Genomic DNA, 18,234 nt, shown 5'->3' with positions numbered 1-18,234 from the left:
TCAGTTCCGGGTCTTTGGATTGCAGTCCAGTACTAGACCGATTTTGTACACACTTTCGATTCCAAACCACCTTTTTTGCGAGCAGACAGTTCAGATACTTTTAGTGGCACGTGTCGAGGTAGTACAGTGGTAAAGTTGTCAGAGGATGATACCAGTACCCTGAGATTAAAATTCGGTCTTATCAAACGAGGATAAATAAAAGAAGCTAAGGAATTAGAAAAAGATTTGAAACTCGTAAAACTCGCCGAAATCGGAGTGGGGATTAGGTTGAAAATTTTAATAAAAAAGTGTTGAAAGTCTCATGATAATGGGTATCAGTGGATCGAAACTAGATTCTATTATAAAAGTCGGGTCTGGTTTCCAGCGGTTTTTAATCCGGATCCTAAATTTGTGGATCCAGAACCGAATCTGATAAAATTCTAGATAGCCATCGGTTTTGGGTAACCGTTGAATATTGAAAAAGTATAAAGAAAAAATCTTAAACACTTGATATTTTCTAAAAAATATTTGGCTCCAGCGGTGCAGAGAATTTTTGAACTAGCAGAATTATAGACGTTATAGACGTCTGATCTTGTGAAATATGATGTCATCTAACTACGATATAATCTATGAAGCACGGATACTGATACGGGAACATGGATACTGGGATACTGATACGGGGATTCGTCAATTTTTGAAAAATGGGGATACGGGATACGTAGGGATACGTTATATATTAAAATCATTTAAGTTTATAATTAATTCATTTATTAAAAAGAATCATATAAAACAAAACAAAACAAAACAAAACAAAACAAAAAACTTTATGAAATATTAAAATAAAACAGATCAAGTGAAAGATTTGCAACTTCAAGTCTCTCACACCGCCTAGTGTATCAAATTTATCTTCACTAATATCCCACATTCCACTTTCTCCTTTCGTATAATTTTCACTTTTTCGTGAAAGGAGATGAATATTACTATAAACAAACAGTAAATCCTCGGCACGTTGGGGTACAATCTTATTTCTCTTCATTGAATAGATAAAGTTATATATGCTCCAATTTCTCTCCAATGATAAAAATTATATATGCTCCAATTATATTATAGGAAGTAAGTATCTGAGAGGTATCCCAATGTATCCCCTACCCTTTTCGGAATTAATAAAAAGGGATACTTTAAATGTAGTATCCGACATGTATCCCCAAGTGTCCCCAAGTATCTGACACTGGTACGGTGTCTGACACGGATACGTCACCGATTTTGAAGTATTCGTGCTCATAGGATATAATCGAGTCTAATGAAAAAATAAATTAAAAACTCAAACAAGTTTCTAATTTATCGTTTTTCTGCCTAATTAATTTTTTCTCAATAGATAAGGAGCAGATTTCTAGACTGCTTGGAAAAACAGATTTTGAAAATTTAGTTGCATCTCAGCAAAATCATTAAATTTAGTAAAAACTATCAAATAGTCCTAATACGAGTAATTATGTGTTAGTTTGGTCTTGTTGACATGGTTCAAGTATTCTTGTTGACATGGTCCAAATTGTCTAGGATATTTTAGAAGAAAAAAAATGTCAATTTGGTCCAAAAATTATTATTTGGTCCTAAAACGAACGCTACCCATGTGGGATGACGTTAGCATCTTTCAAAATATTGTCAGGAATACCTGTTTCTCTATTATTTTGGTCTCTTTCTTAAATTAGAGAAAAATAAAATAAAAATGCGTATCTCTTAAATTAAAAGTCAAAATTTAACAAATTTTATATATTTGAAAATCTCTTGACGAGATTTGTCTAATGATTACCAATTTTACTATTTTTTTTAAGCTTTAATTTTTCACATTTTCGTTTAGGGACAAATCAGCTACATAATGGACTATCATAGAGTCCATTCTACAAAATGAATTATCATAATCATTTTACAAAATGAAACTAACTATTATTTACGAGTTCATTTTACAAAGTAAACTACCGTAGAGTTCATTTTATAAAATGAACTATTATACGAGTTTATTTTACAAATGAACTACCATGCGAGATCATTTCATAAAATAAATTGTTGAATGAACTTCATCTGAAAAGGAAAGGGTACCATGTACACCACCAACTTTTTCGTTCGACAACCTGTATGGACAAAACCTAATACAGTCACAGTTAGATCAACGGAAAGACCCTTTAATAAGATTGTATATAGAATTTTTATCTCTCTCTTTCTCTCTTCCAAAATCAATATGTATAGACCAAAGATCCGTGAACCTGATAGTGAATATTTTTCTATGTAATTTCAAGAAAAACTTCTCACATGCTTACATGAACTCCTAACAAAAATTTCATCAGAACGGGAAAAGTGTTTGCTTGGTTCTCAAGTTATCTTAGCTTGAATTCAATCAATCCTTAGCCTTGAAAATCTATAAATAGAGAGACTCGGACAACTGGAAACTTTAGTCTGTGACAGTTATGTGACCTAGTTGTATGCTAAACTCGCACGTCCTCTATTAACCTAGGTTTTTATGAGAAACATAATTAGGTTTACGACTTAAAAACTTCACTTAGGGATTCGTGAAATCAGGTCCGACTATATTTAACTTAATAGTTCGTGTATCTTGATGTTATTCTTTATGTTGACAAGGTTTTCGTAAATCTCCTTCAAATACGAGATATATACAAATCACAAGGTTCTTTTCGTCTCAGGCTTTGTGATTCCTCAAGATAAATATCTAAAACTCTTATTTATTGATCATCTTAAGATTGTTCTTGAGAGGTGGTTAATAAGTAAGCTTTAACATTTTAAGAGATAACTGGCATTCCTCGCTCCATTGGAAGTCTTACTATTTCAGAAGTAAGTTGAATAGTATCTGCACTTGTCTGATGATAGATATTTTTTACGTCTGATTTGATCTCAATTATCTATTTTAATAGTGCTTATTTTTGTACTTATTATGTTGTTAACTTCATTTATTCAACAACCTAGAGGTATATGATATGGCAGGTAGACCCTTTGGTCGATCAGTATTTTTCGAAAACCCCAACCATACCATTAGCGAATCTGAATGTAGGAAGTAACTCCCATCTAGGTCATTTTTAGTGAATCTTATGTCTTCTGGTGACAATAATAAACCTTGACATCTGGGATGAAGACCTATGATATTGACTTCCAGGTACTTCCATTTTCTATCAGATAGGTCTGACAGTGTATTTGTCCAAGATCTGGGTATTGAGTGTGTCATATTTATGCGCCCTTTGACCTAGACAACTGGGGACTTTGTACTTTGATTTTTCTCTTGGAGTATGAACTCTGTTAGATTCTCTTTTGCGCCATGCTTTTGATGAACCTGACTAAGTTATTGCAATTATTGGTTAGGTGTTTGTTTGTTTCATGGTAGGAGCGGTAGGATCTTTTTTGCCATTAAACCTTAGCTTACTTGGAGCAACAAAAAGCGATTTGTCTCTCATGTATTGTAATATAATCTCAGCGTTCGCGTTCATCTTGGAGAAGTTTTTGGACTATTCTTTCCATTTTAGCTCGGTCTATGAAGTTTTCTTCTTAGACTGTTGGTTTGGTGACCAAGGTGAGTGAGCTCTTTTGTCATCAACAGTTCGGGCATCTGGATAAACTTCATGATCCGAGCTGAGAAAATTGAAGTTGTCTTGCTCCCTTCTGCATATTTATCAGCTCTTATATACATCTCATCTAGAGATTCGATAATATGACCAGTAAAGGAATCTCGAATTTCCCCTTGTTTAAGAGCATTTCTGAACAATAAGCACAATATTGTTTCTTGTGCTTTATCAACTGGGAAAGCTGCTGGCTTGATAGTCTGAGGTAATCGGTGAAACTTTCTTCACTTCCCTGGGTTATCTTGAAGATGTCGTCCAGAATGTCTCCCTATTTTATGTTGCAGAAAGTTCCGAATGAACATTGATTTCAAGTCATCAAATGTATGAACTAAGTTCGATCGGATACATCGAAACAGTGTTAAAACATCCTCTTGCAGATTTCTAGGGAAGAACCTCGCCACTATCCATGTATTATCCATACATAGAGCCATCATCTGCACAAAATGAAATATGTGCTCGTTTGGATCCGAATCACCTTTAAACCCCTTGAAGGTCGGTAAATGAAACTTTTCCGACAGTCAGCATTCACGAATTTCTTTGGACAATTGACTTTATTTAAGCATATAAATGGATATCTTGACCTATTGTCCATTGATTTGATCTTATCCTCCTGAGATTTCATCATCATGTTAATCTTTGAATATATTGATTCTTGTACAAAATCAAATGTGATAGCTGGTGTGGTTGTACTGGTTTATGAAGGAGCTATAATTCCTGAATTCATGTCTCAGGTTTGTCTGTTGTTGACTTAATATTTGGCTTAACATTTATGACTAAGCTGTGAGAGGCGGGATATTGAGCTGTGAACTTGTTTATCCCTGATATAGGCTCTAAGGTGCTTGTGAAACGAGCTGTGGTATAACTGATGTGGTACAAAACTGAGGTGTTGTGGTGATAGCTAGTTGACCTTCTTATCTAGGGAGCTGATTGGTCTCAGCAAGTCTTGAAACACGTTACCTGATATTTGTATCACAAATATCGTATTTATAGATGGAGGTCTTGGTAACCTTCTGTTTTTCTTAAGTGTAACAGATGGCCCAATAAGGATAGCTATAAGTTGTCCGCCTGCCATCACTTTTGATTATATGATGATTAGCGGGATAAATGTTACTTCTGGTGCATGTGATGTTGTGTTTCCAGCTGGCATTGGTATACCTGATGTAGTTGCGCTCGTTGTGGCCACCTCTGGTGTTCCATATTTGGCGTTGTCAGAGTGTGTCGCAATGGAGAGGTTATACCCGGTCGAGGTGGGAGTAACCTTTTGTGTTGATATTCCATTTTATAGCTTCACAATTACAGAATTTCTCATATAAGTAATCTTTATGGAAAATATAGTTAAGATGATAATTATTGACCAGATCTGACTTTGAAGGATCACTACTTTATAATTTTGGTGGAAAATTTCTAAGTCGGTTGCTTAGTAATCAAATTATCATGTATTAAGCACTGATTAATTATTATGCAACATGATTAACATACAATCAATTGATCAAACGATGATTAACGCATATTATGAGAAATGATCTTGAATTCATATAAAAATTTCGAGATCTAAACGAACTTAGCATTTACGTTGACTGTTATTAACAGTAATATGCATTTCGTACTATTTTTATTCATGAATACATTCTAAAGAAGGTTTGTTGTTGAAAACAAGATTACATATTAAATCCATATTAGATATATCTTTAAACATGTGATTTGGAGCCACAAATTGAGATCTAGATTATTTAAAGATAGCTGATCATATTAGCGACAAGTTTATGCATGCAGAAATAAAAATAGATTCTCATACTAAATATGGAAATTATCAAGATTCTATGATCAAGATCAACGATGATTCTTAAAAAGTACGAATCTATAATTATCATCAAGAAAATTACATGTTTCTCTAGATTTCGTTCATGAATACTGGAATTTAGAAGATTCTAAATGTAGAACCAAAATTTCATTCTCATCAAAAAAAATTACCATCGATTTTTATATCTAGCGTCAGCGAATCCATTTTTATGAATAAATTTTTCTAAATCATCATTTTAAAGTTCGATTTTAAAATCATCATATTATGCTAAAATTAACATTCAAATTATCACAATAAATGCATATTATGCTTTTTTATGCAAGTTTGTCATGTTATTTTACTGAATTATGCATGCATAGAAATTAGAGTTATGATATGTTTTATGATTAAAATCATGAAGTTTTAAAATCTAGTCGGCGCCAAAGAAGATGCCTCAACTCTCTCGAGAATCATACTTTCACAAATTGGTGATTGTAGTCTTGATTTGAGAAGTCAATCAATGTTATTACTCTAATCTATAATCTCTGGGTTAATATCCGATTATGTCAAGTTAGGATTTCTGATTATCTTCTTAGTCAGTTCTAGAATAAAGACGGTTATAAACTAATCACATATGAGAGATAAATATTCGAAGTCTGATTTCTATTAACGAAAATGGTCCTTCTACACTCTTAGACTTTCTTGCTATTTATACGTTGTATGCACATGGGGATTACATGTAAAATGATAAAGCACGTGACGGTTGGGACCCAATAATTTTTTACCTCCTTGTACTTGTTCACACCTGGACATTTATTCATCAATAACATCCAGCTTTCCAGGTATTTACTCAGCTGAAAACATCGATATTTTTCTTAGCTTCGCATCTAGACTCAGATCTTATACGTCTGTCTTCGTGTCTCTGTTGTGTTTGGAGACCTGTGGCTTGATATTTAAACATCTGATTCAGGTTTTCGACATCTGACCTTGATTCTTACCTTGCGTCTCAATTGTATTACCCTTTAGTTGTCAGTTCTCGGGTAGATGTTATATTTTTTCATCTACAACTTGCCTGGTTCTTCACGAACACCTGAATATGTATTGAAGACAACAAAGACATCATCCTTCAATTCAAGGTTAGCAATTATAAATTTGACTTGTTCCATTAATTTCTGTATTTTGTCTTTGAAGTTTATATTCAGTGAAAGGTTTGTTTAAAATGACTTTAGCATCAGTGACTTTGTCATTATACTATGATCAAAGTATCAATAAAGAATGATTTACTAGGTTTTTGACAACTTATAGTTTATTAATGAACTTCGTATTATCTGCATTGCACTAATTGGTAATTTTATTATTTAGTGTTTGAACTTCCGGATGAACTCAAACCTCGGAATAATGTTACAAAGAAAATTCAGAAACATATCTTAAGGAAGTAGACTTGTGAAACTAGTTTTGTGTTTGTAAATGATCCTAAGTATAGGAACTATCTCATGAACTATCCTGGAGAGCACTGATCTCATGACTTATCCCTTGTGGCAAGGACCAATCCTAGGACCGAGGCTGACAATATAATGTTTAACTTAGTTTATATTTTAGATATGTTTGTTATCTTCGAGTTTCTGCAACCATCGAGATGTATACTATTTAAACTTGGAATGTTTATAAGTGCCAACTTAGTGATTCTAACATGTGCTAACCTTTAATATCTTATTGTGCAAGTATATTATGTTGATAATCAAAGAAAGATCCAGAAATCGATTTTTCAATATATATTCAGGTATCGCAATTATATGCTTGTTGTTAGAGCATTGCTCGGTCGAACACACAAGTGTTATTATCTCAAGCTTGTTGTCAAATTTAGTTTTCAAAATTATATCTTGATTTATGGTATACATTTAATCAAGTCTGGTTAGGATAGAAGTGTGTAGTTCAGATTCAGATATTACTGCGTTGAAAGCGAAGATCAACATGAGCTTTGGATAACCTCTTCAACAAAAGGTAAGTGAAGACTGAATCACCCATTTCTCAAGTTTTCACCTTTCTATCTATGATACATTTTCGCATGACTAAATTAGATAATACATGCATGATAGAAATTTCGAGTCAATTTTATCTTGAATATTGTTCTCGAAATATGCTAAGCTTATAATATTTGTTCATAGTTGGTTAAGAACAATTTATTTCTCATAACCTAAATTGTGATTCAAGATTAAATCATTTGAAAATAGTCTGGAACAGTGATATGTGTCATTGATGTTATTCGGGAATGTTTCATATATATTATTAGAGAGATATATAATAACTATTGTAAATCTGGATACAAGACAATATGCATACCAGTTCACATACTAGGAGGACTGTTATAAGTCCAGAGCCACAATACATGTACCCAATACATGTACCGGCGTATCTATAGTTCGGCAGTAACTCTTTGGTACGCATATATACCCGGTATCCATACCATAAAAAGTCCATGAACTCGTGAACCAGGAAGGTAGGCATACCTAGTATGCAAACCAAAAAAGATCTGTTGGTTTCAAAACCGGAAAGGAACCCATACTATAAAAGATCTGTGAGTTACTGAACTTATTTTTATGTTAAGGGTACACATACCCGGTGCATGTACTATGACAAGAATTTTCACGAATTGGTACAGTACACGTACTTACCCTGTTGAATATTTTCAGATGCATCAAAATTATTTCGATGATATAATCGGCATTTGGATAACTCTCTAAGAACACATATAGACATGATTGATCACATTTGCGACTCAAGAAAATTCTTAAAGTGTTACATGAAAATGGTTGAGCATATTGTTCAATTGGATAATTTCGGCCAAATTTTATGAACCAAGCATTATACACGGTTCGGTTACGGTTTATCCTAACCAAGGTGTGTATTCTATTATGTTAATCTCAAGTCAAGTTTTTCATCTAACGATGATTATTGATTGCTTGATTCCAAAGCTACCTTAGCTTAAATCTAAACCAACCTTGATTGGAAGTCTATATAAGGAGAACCTCAAACAACAAAGATCTTAGAATCCCTGGCACTATTCTTCTATGTCCTAGTTGTAAACTAGAGTCGTTCTCTCCTTAAAACCCTTCTAGGGTTTAGCAACAAAAAATACTTCACCTAGGGATTTGTGAAGCCAGGTGCAACTATCAGTATCTTGATAGTTCGTGTATCTTGATCTTGCTTTGATTATCGAGCCTTGGTCTAACAAACAAGATAGATAGAAATCACAAAGTTTCTTCGTCTCAGATTTTGTGATTCCACAAGTTTATGTACTTGTGAGGTGAATAATAATCTAGGTTGCTCTTCGGGAGTCATAAGATTGGATTTTGAGGTTTGCTAGACTTTGTCTATTGCAATCGATTTCTTACCTCACCTTGATCTTTGATCAGAACGGAATCACATAAAGTCTTATTTGTGGGAGGTAGATTGGTTTAAAGTCTTCAATCAAGTTTAAGTAACTCTTAGGCCGTAAAGGACGTCAGCTAAGGGAATCAATTCCGCGGAGTCCTGTTGATATTCAAGAATATTCACGAACAGGTACAATACACGTACTCGGTACACGTACTTACCCTATCGAATAATTTCTGATGCATCAGAATTATTTTTATGAGATATTCGGCATATGAATAACTCTCTTAGCACACATGTAAACATGATTCTTAAAGTGTTATATGAAAATGGTTAATTAAGTTTGTTGTTCAATTGGCTAGTTTCGGCTAACTTTTATGAACCAAGCATTATACACGGTTCAGTTACGGTTTATCCTAACCAGGATGTATATTCTTAATATGTTAATCTCAACTCAAGTTTTTCATATAATGATGATAATTAATTATGTTAGAGCATGGCTCGGTTGAACCCACCAAGCGCTGGTATGTCAAGTTTGGTTGTCATATTTTAGTGAATCAAAACTCATATAAGAGTCGCTTGATTATGTACTAGTGTAAAACTTCGTTTAGGTTAGACTAGAAAGTCTAGGAATGTTGAGACATACAAGTATTACTCGAAGACCTGAAGAACGTGAAGAAGTAACAGACTACAACGACGACATCATCCTTCCTCTTGAGGTTAGTAATATTGACTTGAACTGTTTCATTTCTAACGTATCTTTCAAGTCGTGCTATATTGAAAACATAACTGTGAAGCTGTGAATGAGAGATATTACTCTAGTAGTAAGACATGATCATATGATCATAATATTAGGAATTTAGATTACGAAGTATAATGCTTATCTTTTGAACTTCGTAGATATGACATCAACGTAATCTTATATTTCTGTTATGATTATGTATATGGGTTATGATGAAGATTTCATCCTAGGAAACAATGTTTTACATTCTTTTAAAGGAACTACATTCATGAACTTGTTTTATGAATCGAAAGGGAAACCACTAGGCTTATTGGTACGGCTATTTATTGCAAATCTTTGGATTACCAATATGTGTGAGATGGTAGAACCGATCGTAACTTTGTTATGTATCTTGGTATAACTAATCACAATATGCCTGACTTATGGTTTGTTATGACTAGTTTTCATCAATTAGTGTAACCGATCCTAAGTAATCACCATGAGATGGTATGATCGATATTTGTAATTGGTGTGACTAATCACAGAGAATTGTGTAATCAATCCTTGTAATTGGTAGAACGGGGACCGGTTCTACCAATATGTGTGAGATGGTAGAACTGATCGTAACTTTGTTATGTGTGTTGGTATAAATAATCACAATATGCCTGACTTATGATTTGGTATGACTAGTTTTCATCAATTAGTGTAACCGATCCTAAGTAATCACCATGAGATGGTATGATCGATATTTGTAATTGGTGTGACCGATACAGGTAATTGGTGTGACTAATCACAGAGAATTGTGTAATAGATCCTTGTAATTGGTGGTAACCGGTCCTGGTAATTGGTTTAACCGATCCTGGTAATTGGTGTAACCAATCCTGGTAACTGGTGTGACCAATCACAAGAAATACCATAGAATATGGTAACCGGTCCTGGTAATTGATGTAACCGATCCTGGTAACTGATGTAACCGGTCCTGGTAACTTGTGTAAGTAATCAAAAATATTTCCATAAGTAAGGTATAACCTATCCTTGTGTTTGGTGTAAGCGATTGAACCCATGAATGTGTTTTGATAGTTTGATGAATCACATAGTAGTCTTGGAATACAGATGGACCAATTATAAATTTGTTTGGAAGTGTGGTATAATCGATTCCAATAATGTAAATATGAAAGAGGATTTACATGAACAAGATGTCAACATACTTTGAACACGTACAATAACTCTTACCTTTTATTGTTCAAAGATATTCCTAATTACTCAAGGAGATCATGTTCGAAATAAATTAAGAATCTTTTAATTAAGCTTGTTAGTTTTTATATGCTTTAATTACCAACAATTAAATGCATATCTCTAGAAAATAAAAATTAGTAATGAGTAATGTGCATTTACTAATTGGAGATTTTCTATTGAGAGATTTTGAAAATATTGGACACAACATTTATTGGAATTAGGAAAACTGAATCTATGTTTATTGCATATCTTGAGTATACTTTCGGTTTTGGAAATTCCTTGATGTCCAAACTTCCTTGTTAGAGCATAGCTCGGTTGAACCCACCAAGCGTTGGTATGTCAAGTTTGGTAGTCATATTTTAGTGAACCAAAACTCATTTAAAGAGTCGTCTGATGATTTACTAGAGTCAACCTCGTACAGGTTAGCTTAAAATTATTAGGATATGAGACATTACAAGTATTATATGAAGACTTGAAGAATGTGAAGAAGTAAGGAGCTACAACGACGACATCATCCTTCCACTTGAGGTTAGTAATATTTGACTTGAACTGTTTCATTCCCTAATGTATCTTTCAAGTCGTGCATATTGAAAACATAACTGCGAAGCTGTGAATGATTATACTCTAGTTAGACGTAATATTAAGGAATACAATACGAAGTATAACGCTTATCTTTTGAACTTCGTCTATAAGACATCGATATAATCATATGAATGCTATTGTGATTATGTATGGGTATGAGTGAAGATTTCGTCCTAGGAAACAATGTTTTACATTCGTTTAAAGGAAGTACAATTCATAAACTTGTTTTATGAATCGCAAGGGAAATCGCTAGGCTTATTGGTATTGTTATTCATTGCAAATCTTCGGATTACCAATATGCGTGTTTAGTATAACCGCTCATGACTTGCTTATGTTCTTGGTAAAACTATTCACAAGGCCTGACTTTTGTATTGGTATGACTTTTATTAGTGAAAACGATCTTAAGTAATCACCTGAGATGGTATGATCGATTTGTTGTAATTGGTATGAACAACTCTATACATTGGGGGACCGATCCTAGTAAGAGGTGCAACCGATCACAAAAGTGGAATCGATCCTTGTAAGAGGTGCAACAAGTTTTTAGTAATTGGGGAACCGATCCTATGAACATGTGCTACAAATACAAGTTAGATACCATATATATGTGGGAACCGATCCTAGTACCTAGTCAACCAAGTTTTGGTAACTAGCGTGATTTATTCTAGTACCCACATGGAGGTAGAACCGAAACTTGTTTTGGTAGAACCGTGAAACCCATGATTTGTGATTTGATAGGACAATCAATCACATAGTTCTTGGAAGTCAGATGAACCAATTCTAAATTTGTTTGGAAGTGTGGCAAATCGGTTCCAAGATTGTAAATATGAAACCTGATTGGTGTGAGTGTGGTGGCTTTAGAGCAACCTGATTGGTCGATGGGAGATGGGTCGACAAGTATGGGCCCATCCACAACTTATGTGTGTGTGGAGAGTTTAAAGCGACCTGATTGGTCGAGGGAAATAGGGCCGGTTTTAGGATGGGGCGTGGCCAATGGAAAGTGGCGCCAAGGCATGGCCACACCTCCCTTTGCTGTTGCGGCTCCCTGTTTTCTGGGCAAGGTTTTGCACCTACTAATCCAGGGCGGATTAGTTACCTAGTTTTCGTAGGCTTACTTTCGACAAGCAAGGTCTGGTATATTGCGCAAGGCGCAAAATTAATTGATTGAATCATATTTGTTGACACAGATTTCTTTAAGTTCATTTCCAGAGAGCAGCATGCTTTCTGATCGAATACTTTATGCAAAGACCTTATCCTTGATATTTGGAAATTCGTGTTACTCTGCTGCGAGTGAACACAAATTATCATGCCATATCAACATTAAGGGTTCAGGCGGGGAACATAGCATAGAAAACATTCAAAGAAACTTATATTAAGCGAATATAGGCAAGGCGCCGAAATTTACAGAACGTCCGGGATGGTTGCTACATCCACCAGTATGGATAAATTTCATGTAAGTATATTGAATGGCTCAATAAATATGCCAGTGAAAATGTTAACACTCATGACTCTGTTTCCTTACAGAGTGACGTCACATCAGATGTAAGGTTTTACGATTTTAACCCTAAACTAAAAACCACCATCAACAGCTTGAGAATCTTCTCTTCTGATATAAGATTCACTCAAACTAGATCGAAGTTTCGACGGGATCTTTGGACTGTTTGTACTTCTAAAGACGTCTTATGATAATCCATTGTTAACAGATTCCGTTCTGTGTGTGATTAATCACAAGAGATTCAAGTTGATTGTGTGCAGGTGTTTATTGAAGATCAAAGAAGATATTTGGGTTCATAATCTTTGGTGTGCACAAAACTTGTTTCGGCTGGAAAAGGATCCAACTATAATCGGTTTATCTTTGTGATAGATTTGATTGATTAGTTGAGTAGATCGGCATCATTATAATTCTTTGTGATTCAAAGTATTGATTGCAAAATCTTGACAATTACTTTGGTAATTGTTATTGGATAGATCTAAGGACCTGACAAAGGAGTTTATTGGGATAAACGGAAGAGCCTTTTGTCAAACTCATATCACATTGATTGAAAAGAGTTGTTACCGAACAAATTTGTTGTTCCTTTACTGTTTGGAATACGAACCAACGGAATTGTTCCAAGTGCGTGACTTATTGCAAGTTGGAGGTGCAGGGATACAGAAGGAACTAGGTGAACTATAGGTTTAGTTGGTTGGTCTCAACTATACAAAGTTGGTTTAGATTTTTTATAGCGGCTTAATCCTGAGAGTATCCAATTATGGACAAGGTCCCGGGGTTTTTTATCCATTTGCGGTTTCCTCGTTAACAAAATCTTGTTGTGTCTTTTACTTTTCTATTTCCGCAATTATAATTGTTTTATTATAATTAGAAGTAAAATACACAAACGTTAATTCCTATTTACTTGATAGCAATCCTATTGTGTTTGGTTAAGTTCGAACCTTTTATCAAGTAAACATACTTCGTTGTTGTATTGTCTCGATCTTGTATATCCATAGACGATCACACGAAGTGTGAACCGATTAGTTGTATCGACTCATTCCATAGAGAATCATTTTCGGAGAAAGGACTTACAGGTAAAAAAGTTTTAGATTGGGGTATATTTGGGTACCCTCGTCTTTGCATTCCTTGGTCTATAAATTCCTAAGTTTTCATTAGCAAACTATCCTAAGAGCCATGCAATCTTCATATTCTTGTTGTTTCTGGTAGAGCCGTCTATCCGGAGAGAAAAGTACCCTAATTAGGCGAAATATCTTACGACCGCTCGTTTAAAGACTTCTGTGGGATCAAGAAGCTTTACGAGTACCGTTGGTGGGAATCTAGATAATTGCAGTGTTATTAGTTTTTGATTGATTTGATTGACTAACGGTTATCGAAAATTTGATTGCACCTGGTTTGTTTATGCTTGTGAATCTTCTCTTCTTATATAAGATTCACTCAAACTATATTGAAGTATCGACAGATCTTTAAACTGTTTTTAGATCTAAAGACATCTTGTGATAATCCATTGTTGACAGACTCCGTTTTGTGTGTGATTGATCATAAGAGATTCAAGTGGTGTTGTGCAGGTTATTATTTAAGATCATAGAAGTTTTGAATACGAAGAAGATTTCTTATTGATTTCTCATATCTTTGTGTAGCACAAACCTTGTTCGGTTGGGATCCAACTAGAATCAGATTTATTCGATTGATTAGTTGCATGAGATCGGCATCGCCTTATAGTTTCTCTTTGAGATCTGTATTGATTGATTGCAAAATCTGGACTTGATTATTTCATAGTTAAAGTTAGATTGATATAACCAAGAAAAGGAGTTTATTAGATTAAACGGAAGAGCCTTTGCGTATGACTTGAGATATCTTTATATAAGAAAGAATCATAAGAGTTGTTACCAAACAAATTTGTTATCCCTTTACTGTTTGGAATACGATCCAAAGGAATTGTTCCAATGCGTTCACTTATTGAATGTCGGAAGCACAGGGATACTGAAGAAACCAAGTGAACTAGGTTTAGTTGCTTGGTCTCAACTATACGAAGTTGGTTTAGATTTTGTATAACGGCTTAATTCTGAGAGTATTCAATTCTTGACTTGGTCCCATGGTTTTTCTGCATTATGGTTTCCTCGTTAACAAAATCTTTGTTGTGTCATTTACTTTTATTTTCCGCAATTATAATTGTTGTTATTAAGATTTAAAGTAAATTACACAAACGTTAACTCTGTATTACTTGATAGTGATCCTATAGAGTTTGGTTAAGTCTGAAACTATTATCAAGAAATCATATTTTGGTAGTTGTATTGTCTCGATCTCGTATCCATAGACAATCACACAAAGTGTGAATATCGATTTGTTGCATTGTCTCGACTTTGTCTATAGACAATCACTTTCGGTAAGAGGACTTATACGTAGATAAATAAAAGATTGTGGAGTATTTGGGTACCCTCATCTTTTAAAATTGCTTGATTCCAAAGCTACCTTAGCTTAAATCTAAAGCAACATCGGTCTTGAAAGTCTATATAAGCAGAACCTAAAATAACTTGGATCTTTACATCCCTGATACTATTCTTCTGTGTCTTAGTTAAAAAGTAGAGTCGTCATCTGTTTAAAACCTAGCTAGGGTTTAGCGACCAAAAATACTTCACCTAGGGATTCATGAAGCAAGGCACAACTATCGTTATCTTGATAGATCGTGTATCGTGATATTGTTTTGATCGTTGAGCCTTGATCCAACAAACAAGATCGATAAAAATCACAAAGTTTCTTCGTCTCAGACTTTGTGATTCCACAAGTTTATACTTGTGAGGCTAATAATAATCTAGGCTGCTCTTCGGGAGTCATAAGACCAGATTTGTGGGAGGAAGATTGGTTTAAAGTCTCCAATTAAGTTGAAGCAATTCTTAGGCTGTAAAGGACGTCATCTAAGGGAATCAATTATGCGGAGTCCTATGGGATTCAAGAGGCGCAAGGAGCGCGAGACTATAACTGAATTGTTGTGACGTTTTAATTCAGTCTCAACTACATTCCAGTCCGAAGTTATGATAGTAGAATAGTGTCTGTAGTGGCTTAATACAATTCAGTTTTCAAGTTCGGACTAGATCCCGGGGTTTTTCTGTATTTGTGGTTTCCTCGTTAACAAAATTTTGTTTATGTGTTATTTCTTTTCCGCATTTATTATTTATATTTATATTAAAATATCACAGGTTGTACATTAAAATCAATTCAAGTAGATAAGTCCATCACAATTGTTGATACAACTTGATTGATTCTTGGATATTGATCTTTGGAATCGTCCAAGTACTCTCACGGTATAATCAGGTTCACGAACTAGTATATATAACATTCTGATTGTGAGAGAAAGAGATATAAGCTCTTCATATCTTTCCTGATTTAGATTCATTAAGTTGAACTCTCAGAATTATATTGACTTTAGTCCATACATGTTGCCTAAGAAAAAGTTGGTGGTGTATTTTGGTACTCCCAGGTTTTCACTTACCATATCCTAGATATTTTCATATCTCTAGTTATTATATTAGTAAAGTACATGGATTTGTGCTAGATAATATTAATTTTAATCCATGAGTGACATCTACGGTTTATTGGTTGGAATACATTTGGCTTTGCTAATTTATAAATAAATATTTATTACATATCTTGAAGATTTTGGATATTTGCAGGTATAATTTTCCATACCTCTTGATTGATCATGTGACAACCCAACATGCTAAGAGATAAGAGTAATCTAATTAGGTGAAATATCTTAGGCTATCTTCGTTTAAAGTCTTCTTTGTGATCAAGAAGCTTTTAGTAGTACCTTTTTTTTTTGAAGCATGTATTTTATAAAATGAACATTAGGTTACAATTTGGCGTGGGTATGTGGTACCCACGGAGTCAAGATAAATAATTTGACTAATAAAAATTGGGACTGCCTGGTCCCAAATTTTGGTTGACAAATTTCCCATTCAGCTTCCATCTGCCGCATGATTGGCCAAACCATCTGCAACTTGATTTCTTTCTCTGTAATTGTGTTGTATAGCAGCATGCGGAATCTGTTGAATCCTATTCTTTATTTCCTTAATCATTCCAGAGATATGCCAAGAGGGGGAGTAGTGTATGTGATAAAGCGCAGAAGGTTCTCTGAGTTTGTCTCGAAGATGACTTTTGGCCATTGTCTTTCAGCTGTCGTTCTCGATGCCAGAAGAAGAGCCCAAGCTTCTGCTGTTAAAGCAGTCGTAATTACCAAAGATTGAGCTGGAGCCATCATTATTCGTGTGTTAGAGTCCCTGCAAATGAAACCTGCACCCGCAAAACTCGGATGTCCTCTGTCCGCTCCATCATTGTTAATCTTAATCCAGTTCATGTTCGGCGTGGAACATTCTAGCGATATTGTTGTGATCCTTTTGGTGTTTCTTAAGTAGTTGAGTATCATTGAATCTCCAGGTAGGATCAGAGGTAAGGATTGTAGCGATGCCCAATATTATTGTCGTTGTTTTCGAGCCCAAGCTAAGATTTCTGCTGTTGTTGTTTGTTTTTGACGGTATACTAGTTCATTCCTAGCTAGCCATAAGGTCCAGAAAAGAAAACAAAAATAAGAGATGACAGATTTTGGAGCTGGTTGTTGTAGGATTTGAGAAATGGTTGTATGAGGTGTTAAAGCAAATGCGGGGGCGATGTTGGTATTTGGTGTGGTTGAGGGTTGAATGAGTAAAGTGTTCCAAGATGTAGTTTTTGTTGGACAGTGAATTAGCAGGTGAGTTATTGATTCTGGATGAATATTACATCTGGGGCAAATATCTGAATTGGTTAAATGGATATGGTGAAGAAGAGATAAGGTTGGTAATCCTTCATTGATTGCTTTCCACAAGAAAAGCTGAATTTTTGGTGGACAAGGTAAGGTCCACATGAATTTGGTGGGTGGGAGGGGAGTATGGTAAGGTTGATTGTGGGTTAGAAATTTGTATCCTGAAGAGTGTATTTTCCGGATTTTGAATGTGGCCAGATAATTTTATCTTGGGGGATATCTTGGGGGAGGTGGATGTTTATGATTTTTTGGGCTATATTATTGGGTAGAGTGTTTAATATTTCCAGGTTCCAGTTGTGAGAGATTGAATCAATGATATAAAGTACATTTTGGATCGGGTAGCATTGATTTGGGTCTAGGTTTTGTGAGTGTGGAATCCAGTTGGCTTCTATTGGTGTTGATACCCCATTTCCAATACGGTGAAATATCAGTTATTGCATGGTAGGGACGATTCATGCTAATTGTCTCTATTGGGGGCTATAGGAAGAAGGTATAATATCAATACCTTGTAGAATTGGTTGTTAATCAAGATATTTTTCGCTGAAGAGACTTCCAAAAATTAAGTTAGGTTGCTCGTGCAAACTCCAAATTCTTTTCATGAGAAGAGCCTTGTTATGATCATTGTTTTTCCTTGTGCCTAATCCTCCTTCAGATATTGGTGTT

The sequence above is a fragment of the Papaver somniferum genome, chromosome 3, assembly GCF_003573695.1.
Source record: "Papaver somniferum cultivar HN1 chromosome 3, ASM357369v1, whole genome shotgun sequence".
NCBI lineage: Eukaryota > Viridiplantae > Streptophyta > Magnoliopsida > Ranunculales > Papaveraceae > Papaver > Papaver somniferum.
The sequence above is the reverse complement of the archived record's forward strand: the minus strand, read 5'-3'. Positions refer to the sequence as shown.